Below are 21691 nucleotides of genomic sequence, written 5' to 3'. Positions count from 1 at the left end.
GAAGTCAAACAACAACAAGTGTTGGCGAGGATGTGGGGAAAAGGGTACACTTGTACATTGCTGGTGGGACTGCAGATTGGTGCAGCCAATTTGGAAAGCAGTATGGAGATTTCTTGGAAAGCTGGGAATGGAGCCACCATTTGACCCAGCTATTCCCCTTCTTGGTCTATTCCCTAAAGACCTAAAAAGAGCATGCTACAGGGACACTGCTGCATCGATGTTCATAGCAGCACAATTCACAATAGCAAGGCTGTGGAACCAACCTAGATGCCCTTCAATAGACGAATGGATAAAAAAAATGTGGCATTTATACACAATGGAGTATTACTCTGCATTAAAAAATGACAAAATCATAGAATTTACAGGGAAATGGATGGCATTAGAGCAGATTATGCTAAGTGAAGCTAGCCAATCCCTAAAAAACAAATGCCAAATGTCTTCTTTGATATAAGGAGAGTAACTAAGATCAGAGTAGGGACGAATAGCAGGAGAAGAAGATTAACATTTAACAGGGATGAGAGGTGGGAGGGAAAGGGAGAGAGAAGGGAAATTGCATGGAAATGGAAGGAGACCCTCAGGGTTATACAGTGGAGGGGGTAGAGAGAGAGGAGGGGAGGGGAGGGGAGAGGTGGGGAGGGGGGATGGTGGAGGATGGGAAAGGCAGCAGATCACAACAGACACTAGTATGGTAATATGTAAATCAATGGATGTGTAACTGATGTGATTCTGCAATCTGTGTATGGGGTGAAGGTGGGAGTTCATAACCCACTTGAATCAAAGTGTGGAATATGATATGTCAAGAAATTTGTAATGTTTTGAACAACCAACAATAAAAAATTTAAAAAAAAATTATTTACTTTTCTTCCCATCTTTTCTACTAGAACTAGGTAAACTTCCAGAAAACAGAGACCATGCCCATACTGTTTGCTATTATATTCAAAGTACCTCGCCTTTATCTGGAGTATGGTAGATGTTCAATATTTGCTCAATGACTGAATGTGTATGGGAAATTCACAGATACACTGATTTCCTCACACCTCTTATATGGAATCTAGGTAGTAATTTAACTACACACCTCTCATAGCTACTAAAGCACTTTTTAACTGTACTTAGTTTATCATAATGCTATTCTTAGTAGTAAGGACAACCATGACCTTCTAAGTTTGAGTTTCATCTGTTTCTCAAAACTGCTGTGAAGATGTTTGCTTATTTACCCCTCCTGTATTCTGTTATTTAAAAAAAAAATCTTATTGGGCTGGGGTTGTGGCTCAATGGTAGAGCATTTGCCCAGCATGAGTGAGGCATTGGGTTCAGTTCTCAGCACCACATATAAATAAATAAATTAAAGTCCATCAACAACTAAAAGAAAAAAAATCATTGAAAAAAAAAGAGAATCTTCTTGTTTTGATCTCTAGTTATAAAAGGAATATTTACAATATTCAGTACTTGGAAACTTGGTAAAATACAAATATAAAAAAGGAAATAAACCCACATTTATGGGCACCTCCTGGTTTGGAAGCTAAGGCTCAATATTTCAGTATTTAAGGACTTAAAGAGAAGTACAAACTATAAGACAGGAATTTTGAAGGTATTTAGTGAAAGCAAGTAGGAATGCTTTGCTGATCGACAATCACCATTTTCTGAGTCTTAGGACCCTTCACTTTACATTAAACAATCAACAGGAAACAAAGTTTCTCTTGATTAGTTGTGCCTGAGTCTAGGAGACCTGGACAAAGCTGGATTCAAGTTTGCATCTTGAGGAATATGATGGGTGGGGTGGGGGAAGGATGTGCTGTATTATATGTTGTATATATGGATTTTATATGGCTGTACTACACCAAGATTTTTTTTTAATCATCTTTCATCTTGAAAGGCTTCTTTTCCACATCAGGTGGAAATTTCTTTTACTGTCTCTCTTAGCAGATTGCAGTCTGGCCAAAATGGGTACATAGAGACCACACTTGTTTCGATTGAGTTATCTTTTTTTCCATTTGCAGAATCAAGCCATACATTTTTCATGTAAAAATAATTACCAAAATTTTAACAATATAAAAATTGCACATATCAGTGCTGTGGTTGTAATGCTAATAAGCAAGAATGTTAGTTGCTTCCAACAAGCAAGATGCAAGTAATATATAGATACTTTAACACTGCTCCTTGCCATTAATGCTTACTGAAATTTAAGTCACTCTGTACTTATGGATAATGTTAATTATGTGTTAGGTTGCTAAAACTTTGGTCATTAAAACTCTAGCATGTCATAACACTCTGGTGACCATCTGGTCCATCTAATAAATCCCAGGAATCTATGACGTCGTTGGCAGCCAATCAGAGGGGTTTTTTGACACGTAGTCGCTATAGTAAATAACTGTTTGCTTCCTACCATGTGCCAGGCATATCCTGAGCACTCTTCCAAAAAAGGATGGATGAAATAGTTCCTTTCTAGAATTACCAGTGTGGTAACCACACTCTTCATAGAGTCCAACAAATGCAAATAAACTGATATTTAACTAGTTTGGGTGACCTTATTAAATGATGACTTTATTCATCTTTTTAAAATATTAAAAAGAGCTCTAAATTCCCATTGGAGTCCTGGTAAGAACCAGTGTTAAAATGTCACAAATTCCAGCATTACAGAAAGTGTGACAACAATGTCTTGTAAGTCAGAATCTCTAATCACAGATGTATTATGGATTGCCCACAGTTTTTAAATGTCTTGAATATATAAAGCTCTTAGTTAGCAGTTATAATTGAGAAGAAACACAGTAAACAATTTTAAAGTTGTGAAACACATCTGAATGAAGTGGTATTGCGTTTATAGTGGAGTGAAGTGATCCTAAGTTTCCAAAGGCTTAAGTTCTTATGATATTTCTGAGGATAGTTCTGGATGCAAAACTCCAATTATCACCAACATGAACATAAACTCATTCTTGAAGACACTCAGAACTTTATGTATTAAGAACCCATTTTCTATTCCTCACAAATGTCATCACTCCAGCCACTTAGATACCCAAATAACTAGTGGTTGATCCATCTCAGCTACATAAATAAAACCTTAATGGACAATACACTCTCCTTTCAGAACTACAAGGTTTTCAGATGGCCCCTAGAAATGTCATTCAGAAAAAGCAGCAAAGGAGCTTTGGGAGTCAATGCAAATTAGACCCGTCTTCATTGCAAAGATCTATCAATGGGACTGGGTGAAATTTACTTTCTTCCTGGAAAAGACTGGGGACCTAGAAAAGACAAGAGGGAAGAGCAAAAAAGAGAATGTCCTGTTGAATAGGACTTCCTTAGGTACATTAAGTTCCTGCTCCGCCATTTATTCTGTACTATGCCTCCATTTCCTCATCTGTAAAACGGTGATAGTATTAGTCATAAATAAAATGATTTTATTTTGCCTCATAAAATGATTTTGAGGTTGACCTGAGTAAATACATGTAAAGTTCCTAGAACAATGTATCATTATATTATGTTATATATATTACCTATTATATATTATAAATAATAGATATTATATACTATATTACATCATATCACATATTATTATATTATGTATTAGATATATTACATTATATATTCTATATTATGTGCTATATAATATAGTATATGCATTATATTCTAATCATTATATAACATATGTTGTATATACATAATATAGATTTATTAGTCATTATTATACAGTTTTATACAAAACTGTTCTGTTAAAAATTATGTATCCTGCTGAGTGCAGTGGTGCACACCTGTAATCCCAGCAGTCTGGGAGGCTGAGTTCAAAGGATGGCAAGTTCAGCAATTGTGAGGCGCCAAGCAACTCAGTGAAACTTTGTCTCTAAATAAAAAATACAAAATAGTGCTGAGGATGTGGCTCAGTGTTCAAATACCCTTGAGTTCAATCCCCAGTATTCTCCCCCAAAAAGATGTATCCTGAGCTAAAGGTAATTAGATAATTTCCCAAATAGTGGCATTCAAAAACATGGGCTTCTCTTCTCAATATTTATTTATTTACCTTTTTTTTTTTTTTTTTCAGTGCTGGGGATGGAACCCAGGGGCACTCTACCACTGAGCTACATCCCCAGCCATTTTTAATTTTTATGTTGAGACAGGGTTTCAAATAAATTGCTGAAGCTGACCTTGAACTTTCAATCCTCCTACCTTAGCCTCCCAAGTTGCTGAGATTATAGGCTTCCAGCATCAGTTTTTTAAATAAAAGTCATTTTTTCTTGGCTTATTATTGAGTAAACTGATTCAATTGACAGTTCCTTCCTTCAAAAAGGGTCTTCAGTAATGGTTTTAACATGGTTAAAATCTTGCTTTCTGAGTCTAATATATTTTTTTTCAAAGTATGAAATAATGCTTGAAAGAATTTGATATACTAAGAACATTCTGCCTTTGTCTTCATTATTGTACTCAACAGGAATCCATTAAACTAATCAATATATGCTCATGGTTGCCAAGATGCAAAGAAGTCCAATATCCCGAAGGTTGATATGAACTTAAACACAGTTTTAGCAACACATATTGACTCATCATTTATCTCTGAGTCATTTGTAACCGCCCCAACTCTTCCCCAAGTCAATCCTCTTCTGAGAAGATGTCCAAGTAAATGACATAGCATGGTATTTTTGAGTCTCTGACCTTACTTAGCCAGAGACAGAGAGAAATCTCTTTCGCAAAAAAAGAAAAAGGAAAAGGAAGAGAAAAAGCACGTCAAACAAAGCCCTACAGAAAAAGAGAAGTTGCTATTTTCCACCCACTATTTTAAGATTCTTCATTTCCCTATCCTCATGATCTTTTGTTTTCTAAGCTAAGCTCTGGAGGAGTATTGAATGCCTGCAATGGGAAAGAGAGATCACATTCAGATTTTAAAAAGTAATAAAGAGCGAGCGCACGTGCGCGCGCGCACACACACACACACACACAATGTCTAAGCAGAAGCTATTTTTCTGAGTGATAAACCCTCACTATAGGGAGATTTATAGGGTTACAACAGAAGTTTAGCAGTGTGAGCAACTTTAGTACAGGGCAGGTTAGGAAGTCTTATGAAACAATATTAAGAATAACTTGACTCTTCCAGGAGGATTACTGCAGATCTCTCTGGAGATTGTTTCAGCTAGACTCCAAATTTTGGAGCAGTAATTCCTGATACTTGGAAAGAGGGAGAAGCAACATGCAAATTTAATTATTTGCTTTTTAGGTGAAAAACAGAAAGGTTCGACTTAATTCACTCATCTACAAGCAACATACACTTGATTTAGGGAATATGGCCCATTAAAGGTATCAGCCATATGTTGAGGGAGAAATTAAAGGAATAAAAAATTGGGGGAGAAAAGAGAGGAAAATATTTCATGTCACAGAGGCAGAAGCTGACAGAGAAAACACCAGATAAAAAAAGAAATATAGAGGGTAATGGAGGTCAGAGAACAGAGACCTGTCCAAATAATCACCTCAACTATGTGCTGGTAATATGCCTACTAATTCATTCTTTTTAAATAGTTTTATTGATATACAACTCACATGCCATTATGCTCACCAATTTTAGGCATACATTCAATGTTGCTTAATGTATTTAATGAGTTGTGTAACACCACCCTAATCTAATTTTAGAGCATTCCATCACCCTCAAAACAAACCTTCTGTCCATTAGCGATCACTTCCTTCCTCCTTATTCTCCCTCTAGACTTGGGCTACCCCTTGTCTACTTTGTATCTCTGTAGATTTCCCTGTTCCAAATATTTTATATAAATAGGTTCCTACAGATGTAGTTATTTGTTCTGACTTCTTTCACTTACGTTAATGGTTAATGGTTTTGAGGGTCATGTAACATGTAGCACATGTAACATGTTAATAATATTCTACCAGGTCTATATCTCACATTTTATTTAACCATTCATCCATTGATGGTTATTGACTCATCATTCATTTCTGTATATGAATAGTGTTGCTGTGAACATCAGTGTCTTAAGTTTTCATGTAAAGGTATATGTTTTTAATTCTCCTGTGTATATATGACTAGTAGTGGAATTTCTGGGTCATATATAATAACTTTGTATTGATCCCTTTGAGGAATGACCAAATTGTTTCCCATAGTGGCTGTATCACTTGATATTCTTGCCTGCGATGGATAGGGCTTCTAACTTCTCCATATACTGGCCAGCTCTTGTTATTGTCCTTTTAAAACAAAAGAAATCAAAACAAAAACTTTATTGAGACATAATTCACATACAACCCAACCCATCCATTTAAAACGTACCCTTCAATGATTTTTAGTTTACTTCACAGAATCATCAACCATCACCAATGCCAGTTTTAGAACATGTTCCTGGCTCTCCAAAAAGAAATCTATATTCATTAGCAATCATGTTTCATTTTCCTCAACATTTTCCTTTCCCAGACAATAGGCAGCCACTAACCTACATTTTATCTCTATCTATTTGTAGGGGTTTTAATTATAGACAGTTCAGTGGGTAAGAAATTGAATCTAGTTGTGGGTTTTGGTTTTGGTTTGATTTTTTTTTTTTTTTTGGTACCAGGGGTTGAACCCAGGCACCCTAACCACTAAGCCACATCCCAAGCCCCTTTTTCATTTTTTTTAAAGAAATGTTTTTGTAGTTGTAAATGCACAGAATGCCTTTATTTTGTTTATTTTTATGTGGTGCTGAGGATCGAACCCAGTGCCTCACACATGCTAGGCAAGTACTCTGCCACTGAGCTACAGCCCCAGCCCAACTTTTTCTTTTTTTGGTGCCGGGGATTGAACCCAGGGCATTGTGCATGCAAGGCAAGCCCTCTACCAACTGAGCTATATCCCCAGCCCTCAAACTTTCATTTTGAGACAGGGTCTTGCTAAGTAGCTTAGCAAGCCTTGCTAAATGGTTGAGTCTGGCTTCGAACTTTTGATTCTCCTGGAGAGAAGTTGTCTTGAAAGAGATGAGTGCTTCCTGGAAGCTATCACTTCTACATTGGATGAGACACTTTCTCCCTGCCTGAGGCCAGCATCTGGAAAAAATTTATCTTGGGAGAGAAAAAAGTCATCATTGTATGGCTTTTCTTTATATTTCTTTCTCCTAGGCCTCACTATTTTGGAGTTTTTTACTTTTCATAATCAATAGGTCTGGTAAATTCATCTGCTATAAATCCTTGGGTTTCATCAGAAAATATGAATTCAGACTGCAGTGAAGAGGCCTGTAGTCTAAAGTCTCCTTTAGTTGTAACATATAATTTTTCCAAATTTCTGCTTGGAAAAGTTTCAGACATTTGGTCCAAAAATACTTTCAGAAGGCTGAGGTCCCTCTCTCCTTTACAGGCTTTAATTTTAATCTGAATCATTATTGGAAGCTTGTAACATTTTGTATTCATCAAGAAGATTGAGGGACTGGGGTTGTAGCTCAGCAGTAGAGCGCTCGCCTAGCACATGCGAGGCCCTGGGTTTGATCCTCAGCACCACATAAAAATAAATAAATAAAGATATTGTGTCCAACTAAAAAATTAATATTTTTTAAAAAAAGAAGATTGAATTTTATACAAACCTAGGAGTGGGATTCCTGGATCATATATTAACTCTCTACCCATCTTTTTGAGGAACTGTCAAATCTTGTTGTTGTTTTTTTGTTGTTGTTGTTGTTGTTGTTTTGTTTTTTCCAGTTTTCACTACCAAAGATTAGAAATATAATCTGGAATATAGGATGTTTATAAATTAGTTCAAAAAATTTCTAAATTAAATATGACATGGTAGATCATACTAGGTATTAGTATTTATTTGAAGTTTGAGCATCACCTGCCCCCTCTTAGTCCAAAGGATACATATAAATATTTTTCTTCTATAACAATACACATTGGATTAAAGGTTACCTGGGGGCTGGGGATATAGCTCAGTTGGTATAGTGCTTGCCTCACATACACAAGGCCCTGGGTTCAATCCCTAGCACTAAAAAACAAAACAAACAAAAGGCTACCTGCATTTTTTAAAAAAATGTACACAAAAACTACTTAGGCATACTCAAAATACAATGTTTAGAAAAGAGGTAAATTAACTATAAGTTATCTTTTTTAAAAGTAATGTAATACATATTTTGCACATTTTTACATCTCAAATACATTTGTTTAAAGTATGCTCACTAGAGAAAGGATATCACATGTATATAGCTAGATGTCTATTAACTTACTACTAAAATCAATTATAATAGTATATCATATTTACAATCACTTCTTTGTCTCACAGTCCTCAAAGTTCAATGCAATTTAATAAACATCTTTATCCCCATTTTATAGGTCTTGAGATGAAAACATGTACTTTATTCTAAGATGTAAATCTAAGCTTCAGTGTAAGATGCATTCATATAATCATGCATAGTAGTTAAATAGAAATACAGATTATAGTCTTACTAGATCTATGTGAATTTCTCAAACTGAATTTATAGTTCTTATAAGAAAGCAGAAATTTTTATCAAAAATTGATGTATTTACTCATCGTAGAATTCATAAGAAACCTAGATAGAGATTTAAAAGGGAAAAAGAGTCTGATCATTTCCTGAGCTTGTCAACCAGGAAATGGGCAAGTGACTGCAGGGTACATTGACTGATGCACAGACAAGCAGAAACTAACTCAGGCATGCATGGAAGAACCATTGTGCAAATTGAGACCTTATGGATGAAAAAGAGTGCCCTGAATGAAGAGTTCAAGCATAGGAAGCAGTATGTGCAATGGCCCAAAGACTAGAGAGACAAGTCTATGTAGGTGGTATAATATTGTTTCCTATGACTGAAAGATGAAGGGGGGACGTGGTGAGCTCTGAGAAGAGGCCTAGAAAGAAGGCTGAACCTGACCTCCAAGGACACTGGAAACTGTCAGGAAAAGTTATGGAATCTTGATCAGGAAGAGAACAGGATGAAATTTATGCTTTATGGATATAATAATAGCAATCACAATAGCAACAGCAGTGAGTGCTCACCTTTACTGTGTTGATAAATACCAGGCAGTATGTGTAATGTTCTTAAACGTTCACACTTTCTAATGTATTTTTAAAGATCACTGCAGCTCATAATAAAAGCCACATAAATCATATTATGAAAGTGAAAAAGAAAGACATTTTAGTTTTCTTAAATAGGGCTTTGTTTCATAATCACCAGTGCAACTGTGGTTTTATGTGAAGTATAGATCCCAGCAATAGAGATCATGATTTAACAATGTAAATAAATAAGATAGTTTTCTTTCTGAGGACATAGAATTATTTGGGAAAAGTGGTTAAAACTATAGAGTGTAGATTTGAATTATGTTTAATTTAATTTACTTCTCCATAGTGGGGAGGGGGAAGAGAGAGAGAGAGAGAGAGAGAGAGTGAGTTTGTGTGTGTGTGTGTGTGCATGCGCGTGTTAAGGGTAATTGGGAATTTGGTGAGAAGACCTTAGGAAATTATTACAAATGTGAGTCTTTAATCATAAAAATGCACATAAAGTTTTTGTGAAGTTAAAGAACTATCAGGAGGATAGCATCTTTATTCTGATAGGTTTCTCAAAAGAAGCTATAAAAATTGAATAGCTATAGAATTTTTTTTTCTTTTGGTACTGAGGATTGAACCCAGGGGTGCTTGAGCTACATGCCCTAGCCCCTTTTTATTTTTTATTTTGAGACAGGGTCTCTTTAAGTTGCTTAGGGCCTTGCTAAGTTGTTGAGGCTGGTCTTGATTTTGCTATCCTCCCACCTCAGCTTCCCAAGTTGCTGGGATTACAGGTGTGGGCCTCTGCACTTGCTAGAAATTTTCTTAAATTTATTAGCCATCAGCAGGATATACTCCCAGAAATGACATTAAAAGTATTTAGTAAGTGTTGGATGCAATGGTGTATGCTTGGAATCCCAGTTACTCCGGAGACTGAGACAGGAGGACTGCAAATTCAAGGCCAGCCTTGGCAACTTATTGGGAACCTAACAAAAAGAACTGGGGATGTAGCACAGGGTTTAGTTTCCAGTACTGGAAAAAAAAATAGTAACCCAAAGGATAAGAGCACCAATTAATCAGAAAGGATCCAGTTCACAGAGTTGTAAGCTCTGAGATGATTTCTGGGGACTGCAGATACTCAGGGATGGTAAGTGAGGGATCATAGAGGACTAGAGAAGTTGGAAGGCTTTGAAGGCCATGAGATATTGGCTGTTTACCAAGAAATATGGAACTATTTCAATATTTTATTCCCAACCAGTGTGACTATACCAGTATTAGTTGAATATCAGCTGTGCATGTTTCTGTTTTTAGTATGAACAGGAAGAGCTATATAAAGATGATAAAATGGTAGGCATGTGTATAAGTTACAGGAAAAATATGCTTGGAGAACACTGCATTTGAAAACAATCAGTAAATTTAACATTTCTCAAATAGACTTCTGTTCCATTAAAAAAATGAGTCAGAACCCCAAAACAGCACATAAGTTTAACAGCCTCATAGAGATACAATGCACTCAACTTTAGAGGAATCATCATTTTATTAAATAGGATATACAATTTTCAGGATAAATTCCCAATTTTAGATATTTATTGAGCTTTTAGAATACATAAGTGCATTGAGAGCAAAAATTGCATTCTCTTTTGGCAAGAACTTCTTCCTTGTTGAAATGTAACGCAGGAGGTGATAAAGTGGAGGTTAGAAAGCAAGGATGTCATTCTGCCTCCTGTTGCTATATGATCTTTGACAAATTAAAGTATTTGGTAGAATATTAGTTTAACTACTGTAAATAGGATCAAAATAGCAGTGGCTTAAATAAAACACATTACTTTATTTCCTTTACCTAAAAATCCAAGCTAGCATTTTCATGTGGTTATCTGTGGACTTGGGTTTTTTCCATGCCATAAAGTGTGGTCTTGTCTGCATTATTGAACCTCTTCCACATCACTCTTCAGTGTTCCTGTCTGGTTGGGAGAAATACAGACAGGTGAAAGATCCTCTCCTAAAGTATATGATGCATGTTTTACTCAGCTTTTTTCACTGCTGTGACTAAAAGAGACAACCAGAACAACTGTAGAGGAGGAAAAGTTTATTTGGAGGCTCACGGTTTCAGAGGTCTCAATCCATACATAGTAGGCTCCATTCCTCAAGGCTTTAGAATAGGCAGAACATCATGGTGCAGAGTGTGGCAAAGGGAAGCCTAGAGAGAGACTCCACTTGCCAGATACAAAATATACATCCCAAAGTCACGCCCCCAATGCCCACTTCCTCAAGTCACACTCTGCATGCCTTCAGTTACCACTCAGTTAATCTTCATAAGGGGATTAATTCACTGATGGGGTTAAGACTTTCACAACCCAATCACTTCTCCTCTAAACCTCCCATGTCTCACACATAAGCTTTTGGAGAACAACAACTCACATCCAAACCATAACAACTTCTGATAACATTCTGTTGACCATTATTCAATCACATGCCACACCTAGCTGCAAGGGATGCTGGGAATTAGAGTCTCTTAATGCTTAGCCATGTACCCAGCTAAAATTAAAGAGATTCTAATATTAAAAAGAAGGGTTAAAAGTGGATATTGGGGAACAATTATCAGACCCTACCACCTTTCACTCATCTTAGCCTTGGTTTTCATCTTTTTGAAATGTGAAGAATTGCATTAAGTGATAAGTTGTAGGACACACCACACTCTGACTGACACATATTAAGTGCTCCATAGCAGTTCCTTCCTTCCCTGTCTTCATGAAATGGTAGCCCTGGTACTTTCCACAGGTTTCTTATTTATCGAGGTAAAAATGCAGACTTATAATAAGTACAGTCTAGTGACACCAGTCCAGTTGCTATTCTTAGTTCTGTATCACATTCATGGAGGGGTGTCCACAAGTTTACTAACCCACAAATTTTACTTACATACTACTTTTCTTAGTTCACATTTTTCTGTTTAAAAGTATCTTCTGCAATCCTCTGGAATCCTTTATTTTGATGAAATAAGTTTAATGACCTAATAAAGCATATCTAGTACACTTGAGAGGGATACTTTCAGCTTCAGAGTTTAAGCTCTGAGAAAAAGTCTGGTACAAATCTTACTTGGCCTTCTCTACAACTATTTCTCCTCCATGTTCTCACCTTCCCAGAATATATCCCGAAGAACTAGCCTCCACTGGAGACCTTCTCTCATCTTACCCATCTAGGTCCTAGGTTCCTGAGACTCTTTGTTTAGTGCTTTCTTCCTTTAGCCCAATAGTCTCAATATACCAGACTTAAGATATCTTTGATCTCTTATTACCTAAAGGAAAAGTATATTCACTTTCTAATCACACTTCCCTTATGTTTTAAGTAGTTAGTTTCCAAGATGGCCCCATTAATCTTTGCTTCATGGTATATATTTACTAGACTGCCTCCTCTCTCATTATTTATGACATTTCAGACATTTGTACAGAAAAGTTCTAAGAAACTGTATTTTGGAACAGGCTAGAATATTATATGTAACCCCATTTACATTGTAAGCTTTTAAAGGCTATTTCCATATTATTTCCTATGGCATAAAATCATATGATTTTAGGGTTGAAATAAATCATAAAGACCTTTTTATAGGTGGAATACTTAAGGGCCAAGGAGATGTAATGATTTTTTCAAAAGTCAATTAGTTTTGAAGTTAGAAGGGAGAATACAGAGGTCCTGAATCTAGCTTAAATAAGCAAATTATTAGATCCATTTAGACCCATGTTGTAAAAATATCAGGGGTTTGTGGATATGATAGAGGAATGCTGTAGAATAACTGGGTGGTGGTAGTTATTTTCTCTTTGATGTCACTTTTTGATAGATTGACCATACAATCTATTTTGTTTGGGGCACTCTCAATTTACACCTGTATCTGGATTAACATTAAGAGAATCTCCTTCTACTCTAAAGAATGTACTCGCTTAGAACATACATTAATGCCATTTGATTTACTGAAAAATTGAATTGTTCTTTCCGAGTCTGCTGGTACTGTAAATACAATGATTAATCAGAGTGAAACTTGAGCTGTACTGCAGTGGTTTTCAAATTCCAAGTCACACCCATTGTGGGCCATGAAATAAACTGAAATTATAATCAACATTTAAAAAGGAAAAAGAAAAAGACAGTGAAATGAATCTGACATAACTTTCCTGTGTCCATATATGAATAAACCATAGTGAATCTCTACATCATGTACAACCACAAGACTGGAATCCTAATCAAAACAAGATGGTTGTATAAGTATGTCAAAATATATTCTACTGTCACATATATAAAAAAAGTCCCTTGTACTTTGGATAGTGATGTCTATCACATAAAAAAAAAGAAAGAAAGAAATCTTGACTGTAAAAGAGGTCTCAAAAGAAGATTCAAGCTATGGAAGTAGCTCATACTACTTTGCGGGAAGCTTCAAGATAAGGTGTCTATCTCCATAAGGTAACTAAAGTGGATGAACTTTGAGGCACACTAAAGAATAAACACTAACATTTCCATTACAGTATTGGAAGAAGCATTTTCACTTTAAAGTGCATATTCTGAGGCATTATTAAGCAGATAACACAATGCAGATCCAGATGCTGCAAATACCATTTGGCACTTTCGTTTTGCCTTTATGTAATGATGTTCCAAAGGGACTCAAGAATAACTGACTCATTAAAATGCTACCAAAGATGTTATGCAAGTACATTTTAATATAAAAAGATAATTTGACATAGGAAGTAAAAAGTAGATGATGACAGAATAGTATATCTGGTGTGATCTCATTTTTACTAAAAAGAAATGTGTGTGTGTGTGTGTGTGTGCACGCGAGGGTGTCAGGGTTTTCCAATTTTTGTACTATGAACATTTTGGGCCAGATGATTATTTGTTACTGGGGTGGCTGCATCATTGGTCTCTACTTGTTATGTTTTGAATCTGGAATGTCTCCCCCAAACTTAAGTTTTGAAAACATAGTCCCCAGTGCATCAAGGCTCAGAACTGGGACTTTTAGGCATATTAGATTGTGGGGATATAACCTCATCAGTGGATTAACCCACCTGATGGGTGAATAATTTGTATGAACTGTTGGATGGTAACCGTATGGGTGTGGCTGGAGGAAGTATGTCACTGGGTGCATGCCTTTGGGGACGCTATCTTTTTTCTTTTTATTGATTTAAAAAAAATAAATGACAGCGAAATGCATTACAATTCCCCCCCATATTAGCTCTTTATTATTTTTAAGAAAAAATTAAAATTTATTTATACAGAAAGTTTGGTTGTGTGAGTGGGAGGGTGGTTGTAGGTAACCTTCTTTCAGGATATTTGCTAAATCAATTCATTTGCACAATTCTTATTACACATATATACCACAATTTTTCATATCTCTGTTTTTATATAAAGTATTTTGACACCCAATTAGTGTCTTTATACATGTACTTTGGATAATGATGTCCATCACATTCCACCATCCTTGCTAATCCCCTGCCCTTTCCCTTTCCCTCCCATCCTTCTTCCCTAACTAGAATTCATCTATTCCTCCCATGCTCCCCCTCCCTACCCCACTAGGAGTCAGCCTCCTTATAAAAAGAGAAAACATTTGACATTTGTTTTGGGGGGGATTGGCTAACTTCACTTAGCATTATCTTCTCCAACGCCATCCTGCAAATACCATTTACCTGCAAATACCATGATTTTATTCTCTTTTAATGCTTAGTAAAATTCCATTGTGTATATATGCCACATATTTTTTAATCCACTGAAGGGCATCTAGGTTGGCTCCACAGTTTAGCTCTTGTGAATTGTGCTGCTATAAACAATGATGTGGTTGTGTCCCTGTAGTATGTTGTTTTTAAGTCTTTTGTGTATAGTCGGAGGAGAGGGATAGCTGGGTCAAATGGTGGTTCCATTCCAAGATTTCCAAGGAATCTCCATACTGTTTTCCATATTGGGCTGCACCAAATTGCAGTACCACCAGCAATGTATATGAGTGTATCTTCTTTCCTACTTCTTCTACAACATTTATTGTTGTTTGTCTTCATAATAGTTGCCACTCTGACTAGAGTGAGATGATATCTTAGTTTTGACTTGCATTTCTCTAGCTGCTAGAGATGATAAACGTTTTTTATTTATTTGTTGATTAATTGTATATCATCTTCTGAGAAGTGTCTGTTCAGGTCCTTGGCCCATTTGTTGATTGGGTTATTTGGGGGTTTTTTGGTGCTTAGTTTTTTGAGTTCTTTATATATCCTAGAGATTAGTGCTCTATCTGATGTGTCAGGGGTAAAAATTTGCTCCCAGGATGTAGACTCTCTGTTCACCTCACAGATTGTTTCTTTTGCTGAGAAGAAACTTTTAGTTTGATTCCATACCATTTACTGATTCTTGGTTTTAATTCTTGGGGGCCTAATACCACATGATGAAGATTAGAGCCTTCTTTTTCTTCTATTAGACACAGAGTCTCTGGTTTAATTCCTAGGTCTTTGATCCATTTTGAGTTAAGTTTTGTGCATGGTGAGAGATAGGGGTTTAATTTCATTTTGTGGCATATGGATTTCCAGTTTTCCCAGCACCATTTGTTGAAGAGGCTATCTTTTCTCCAGTGCATGTTTTTGGCACCTTTGTCTAATATAAGATAATTGTAATTTTGTGGGTAGGAGACTCTATCTTAATCCTGGCTCTTCCCTCTCTGATTTCTGGCTGCCATGAGCTGAGCAAATTTCGTTTGCCACACTCCTTTCCCATGTTTTTTCCTTGGAGCCTGAATGACCGTGGACTGAATCTTTGAAATCAGGAGCCAAAATAAACATTTCCTTCTCTAAGTTGTCCTTGTCAGGTATTTAATCACAACAATGAAAAGCTGACTAACACACTAACCACCATATACCAGTGCCAGCTCCCCTTCCAACAGTAACAACCAAAAAAGTATCCAGATGTTGCCATAGCACCAGGAGTGAGAACTTTTGATAACATTGACCAAGCAGTCATCATTTTAATGGATGGACTTTTAAAATCATTATTATATTATTGGTTGTTTCTCTCTTTTTCTTGTTTTTAGATTCTGATTTTTCCATAATAAGCATCAGGATGGGGCTTGTATGATTTTCATAATAAGAAATTCCATAAAACTATATTAAAATCTTAAAAACGGTATTGGCATCACAGTTGTTTCCATGGTCAAGATTCTTAACCAGAAAGATATTCCTGTGAAGGGAAAACAAAGTTGCTTTTTCTCTGTAAGAACACAGAACACTTCTGAGAGCAGATGAATAGGAATGTTCCTCCACCTACCAAGCAATTCTCCAGCAGACACCAGCTTATTGTCCTATATTTCGATTTAATTCTGAGATTATCTACATGGAGAAAATGAAAACCCCATAGATTGAGGGTTCGATTCCACAAGATCATCACCACTTCAGGTGCCAATCACAAGTAGGTTGTCACCTGTGACAACCTGTAACTGACATGCTACAATGTGGGGTTCCCATGACTATTCCCACGACACCTTAATTTGTTAAGGTGGCTCACAAAACTCAGGGGAACACTTCACTTATGTTTTTATTATAAAAGATGTTTAAAGGATACAGATGAATAGTTAGATAATGAGGTGCAGAACGTGAACCGTGGTGGAGGAGGAGAAACAGAGCTTTCATGCCCTACTGGCACCTCCACAGTTCAGCCACTGCAAAAGCTCACCACATCAGTCTGTGGTGCTCCTGCCAACCCCTTTCCTGGAGGTTGGTGTGTGGGGCTGAAAGTTTCTTTTCTTTTCTTTTTGGAGCTGGGGATTGAACCCAGGGCCTTGTGCATGCAAGGCAAGCACTCTACAAACTGGGCTGTATCCCCAACCCTGAAAGTTTCTTTTCTGATGAGCAGCTCCATCCTGATGCTATCTAGGGGACCCCTCCCAAATCATCTCATTGTTCTAAACTCAGGTGTGTTTGAAAGAGCCTGTTATGAATAACAAAAATATCTCCTATCACTTGGGAAATTTCAAGGACTTTAAGAAACTTGGTACTAGAACTAACTGAGATAAAAAAAGAAAAAAAAAAAAAGAATGATGAGCCTATCACTCTTTTTTTTTTTTTTTACCTTTTTCTTTGGGGTCTCTGTGAGGGCTTTTCTGACCTTAAGGGTCTGCAGGAAGAGAGAGCAAGAGCACGCACTGACCCCTTTTATTGAGGAGAAGCTATTCAAATGAGGTGAAGATTCAGGTTTCAGGGGGCTGAGTCTATCTTCATGATGTCCACTGTCAACAGGTTGACTGACACCTGGGTAGGCTATACCCAAGGGCACAGTAAGAGAAGGGGACACACACACGAGCCTATCACTCTTGTCACTTGGGAAATTATAAAATACTTAGGAGCTCTGTGTCAGGAACTAGGGATGGAGACCAAAAAAATATATATATTTCTAATTACACATCCTGAAAAATCAAGATTTATAATTGTAATGACTAAGTGTGATTCCTTTCACTTCTTTATTAATTCACTCAACAAATATTACTGATTAGCACTGTGTACGTTTACATACAAACATACACACACAGTTTACATACAGAGGGGAGGGAAAGGGGAAATACTGGAGAATTATAGTGCCCACATTATATGGTTATATTCTGTGTATGTACAAATACAAAACAATGAATTCCACCATTATATTCAACCATGGTACATCAGTAAAAATATGAAAAAAATAAATATATTTTGTAAACACAATGATTTCTAAAACAAGTCAGATCCATTGCTATTCAATACCTCAAAGTGGCAAGGCTTCTCTTGAATTAGCTTCTAAAATGTTTATAAGCAACTAAAGGAACCCCTATATAAAGTTTTGGTTCCTATGCCAAGACACTCTCTGCAACATTACTTGACTAGTGAAGAAGTTAAAACAATCTAAATATCATTAAAAATGCATTATTACACATTTGTACTTTGGAAGTTTCTTGTAGACATTAAAAGAATAAGGTAGAGCTATATGTTGTGACATGAAAAATGTCTGGTAAATACTAGGGAAGTAAAAATAAGAATATTGCAGAGAAAATATTCACAGCATAATCCTGTGATGAAAAATTCTTACAGGCACATGAGTATATGATCTATATAAGCTATATATGTATGTGAAAAGAAACTGGGCATGGTGGTGCCTCCTTGTGATCCTATCTACTTGAGAGGCTGAAGCAGAAAGATGGCAAGTTTGAGCCCAGCCTGGGCAACTCAGCAAGACGCTGTCTCAAAATAGAAAATAGATAAGGATTGGGATGGGGATGTAGCACAGTGCTAGAGAGCCACTGGGGTTCAATCCCCAGCACTGCAAAAACAAAACAAAACCAAGTTTAGAAATATATAACAAATGTTAAAAGTGGGAGTGGGAGCTAAGGAGATGGGAGGTGGGGGAGATAAAGCACAGGGAAGTTCACTTTTTGGGTGGAGTGGAGATTGAAATCAGAGCCTTGTGCAGGCTAAATTAGCATGCACTCCACCACTGAGCAATACCACCAGCTTCTTCACTTTTATTTTTATATCTGCCTTGTTTGGATTTTTTTCAAAACAAAAATGTTTTCTTTTCTTTCTTTTTTTAATTTGTTGTTGTTGTTGTCAATGGACCTTAATTTTATTCATTGATACGTGGTACTGAGAATCAATCCAGTGCCTAACATGTGCTAGGCAAGTGCTCTGCCACTGAGCCACAACCTCAGCCCCCCCCCCCCCACCTTTCTTTTTTTAATTAAAAAACAATTTTAAAGTAACAATGTCAAGTCTCTTTTATTTTTTCTTAAGTCTTTGCAAAAAAGTTAAACAACGTGTTGGCATTTTTACAATTGGCCTTTTAGTCAGAAGAATGCCTTCTGCCCATTTAGAGGGAGGTGGAGTGTGGCTATGCCCCTTGTTCCCCAGGAAGTGTCCCTTATGGGTCTCCAGGAAGGATAAGCTGTACCGTTCTCATGTTCACTTATTTACAAGTATTTAACTGCCAGGTAAACATTACAAAGATTATGAAGTTTGTTTTTTAATGTTGGCAGAGAACTGAGTTATGTTAGGATCACCTTGGCAACAGATTATTGCATTTTCTGCATTGTTATTCAGTGTTTGTTTGTGTGTGTGTGTGTGTGTGTATTGTTTATCAAATTTGATGTTAAGCCTTTATAAACAAGGCCATGGGCTGTATTTGTATTTCTCCCTCTGCAACTAGCAGGCTTAGTTATTGTTACTAGATAGGATCATCATATCGGTGAAATCAACCAGATGCAGGCAACAAGGCAGAGAACAAAATGTTTTTAGTCTAACTACTCTAACATAAATGAATAGATTCAGGGAACACTTGAGGTTTTTGGGTTCCTCCTCTTCACGCTGCAATGATTCAAGGCTGTACATGGGAAATGAATATTCTTTTCAAAGTGTGTCATTTAAATCTCCCTGTGAATAACAGCCCTGACTTCTCTCAATAGTCAACTGAATTCACAAGATGAAAAATGCCACTGCATGCGTGGGTATTTGAACTTGGTAATCAGTAGACAAGTCTTGGTCTGTTTATCAGCAGGATCTGCACATTTTCCAAGTGTAAACTCAAGTCAATGATTACACATACTTCTCAGCCTTTCTTCATATTTTGTTCTATTTTTTTTTCTACAAAAATAAATATCAGGTGCAGTTGTATTGAAGGAATAACTTCTAATATCCTTTAGTACAGTGGGATAACTGCAGCTATCAATAGTTCATTGTATATTTCAAATAGCTGATAGAGAGAAAGTTTTTTGTTTGTTTGTTTGTTTTGTGGTGCTGGAAGCCAGGGCCTTGTGCATGCATGGCAAGCACTCTACCAACTGAGCTATATCCCCAGCCCATGAGAGAGAGAATTTTGTATGTTCCCTGTACAAAGAAATGATAAATATTTGAGGTGGCAGATGTGTCAGTTATGCTGATCTGATCCTTACACATTATATACATTCATTGAACTATCATACTATACCCCATAAATATATACAATTATTATGTCAATCAAAAATTTTAAATTAAGAAACAAAACGTATTGAAGGTATGAGGACTGTAGTAGGATATTCAGTAGTTCTCTTCTTTAACATCATATTTAAATTATGCAAGTATTAAATAAAAACTATTTCAGAAGAACCATAAAGTTTAAATAAATTAAGAGTAGCTTGCACTCCTGCCTGAAAATTTCACTTCTAGCCAGTGACATACCATGGATGGTAGATGAGCTGGAGAAAAAGTACTGAGGTGTTTGCATGAGATGATGCTCTTTATTTATTTATTTGTTCACTTTCAATTGTCAATTCAACTGAATTCTAAAAATAAATATATATAAAACCTACACATCATATCCCAAGATGCTTACCTGTATTGTTTATGTTTCATTTTTATTTTACAACATTCAAGAGATGTTTATTGAAAGCCTGATATTTTCTGGGCAATTTTTTTTGAATATTTATTTTTTACTTTTGGGTGAACACAATATCTTTATTTTACATTTATGTGGTGCTGAGGATCAAACCCAGTGCCTCACGCATGCTAGGCAAGCGCTCTGCCACTGAGCCACAACCCCAGCCCCTTCTGGGCACTTTTAAGAATTTTTTTTTTTTTCCAGAGGATCCCGAGGGAAGCCATGAATTCTGATCCAAAGCAGCTCTGGTCCCAGAGAGTAGTCACCATGAGCAAAGCTTATCCTCCTGAGTTGAAAAAATTTATGGAGAAGAAGTTTTCACTAAAATTGCATGGTGTGAATTACATCCAAAGGGAATTGATCCTTTTATGAATAAATGTGTGAAGATCACAACTAATGAGCAACCGAACGGTATTGGAATGGTGACAACATGAGAAAATAGTATTAGCATGTTACAAGTTTCAGAGCAGGTATAATGATGTTCAGCAGAAAAATCCATGATTCCTCTCCAAACGGCCTGTTACCATGATGCAAAAACTGGATCATGTACATTTTTATATTAAACATTTGGCTAAATATATTTTGTGATAGCAAAAAAATTCAGAAAAAAGAATATATATATATATCTATCTACCTATCTTCTATTTTCAGTTTGGTTTGTCCTGTGTATGATTACACTGAGGCATGTTTTCATATGCGTTTTAAAGTGCTCAAGAAATGTTTGTTGAACAAAAATTTTTTATATCATGAATATTACACAAAATGTTTAAGAAAAAACAAAATTATAAATTTAACTGCATTTCACTAACTTAGCTCCTTCAATTCTTTCATATTGTTATTTATTCACTTTTTATAGCATATGATTTCTTTTTTTCAAAAAAGTATTCATTTGTTTATTCTCATTAGGTATACATGACAGCAGAATGCATTTTGATTCTTTGTACACAATTGCAGCACAACTTTTCATTTCCCTGGTTGTACCCAATGTAGCGTCGCACCCTATGTGCAGTCATACATGTACCTATCTCTCCTATTATTTTAACAATTACATTTAAGCTGCCTATAGAGTACCATGAATTTGTCAGAAAAATCATTAAGATGCATGAATGGTTATCCATGATTTATGCAACATCACAAAATAATTGTTGCTACTGCTGATAAAATATGATATATAATCATTTATTTTTATCTCAGGCACTTAGCATGATACCTGGTTCATGACAGGTTTTATTTAAACAGCTTTATTTAGATATAATTTACATACCATAGATTTACCTCTTTAAAATATATATTTCAGTGCTTTTTAATATATCCACAGTTATATAATCATCATCATAATCTAATTTCAAAATATTTTTTCTTACCCCAAAAAGAAC

General features: G+C 36.1%; 1 pseudogene; it reads left to right on the top strand.

The window, feature by feature from the left end:
* Positions 1-20582: 20582 nt before the first annotated feature.
* On the top strand, positions 20583-20791 carry LOC114087036 (small nuclear ribonucleoprotein G pseudogene; annotated as a pseudogene).
* Positions 20792-21691: the final 900 nt, after the last annotated feature.

This window comes from Marmota flaviventris, chromosome 12 (genome assembly GCF_047511675.1).
Source record: "Marmota flaviventris isolate mMarFla1 chromosome 12, mMarFla1.hap1, whole genome shotgun sequence".
Lineage (NCBI taxonomy): Eukaryota > Metazoa > Chordata > Mammalia > Rodentia > Sciuridae > Marmota > Marmota flaviventris.
Note: the sequence above shows the minus strand (reverse complement) of the source record. Positions and strands in the feature narration are given on the sequence as shown.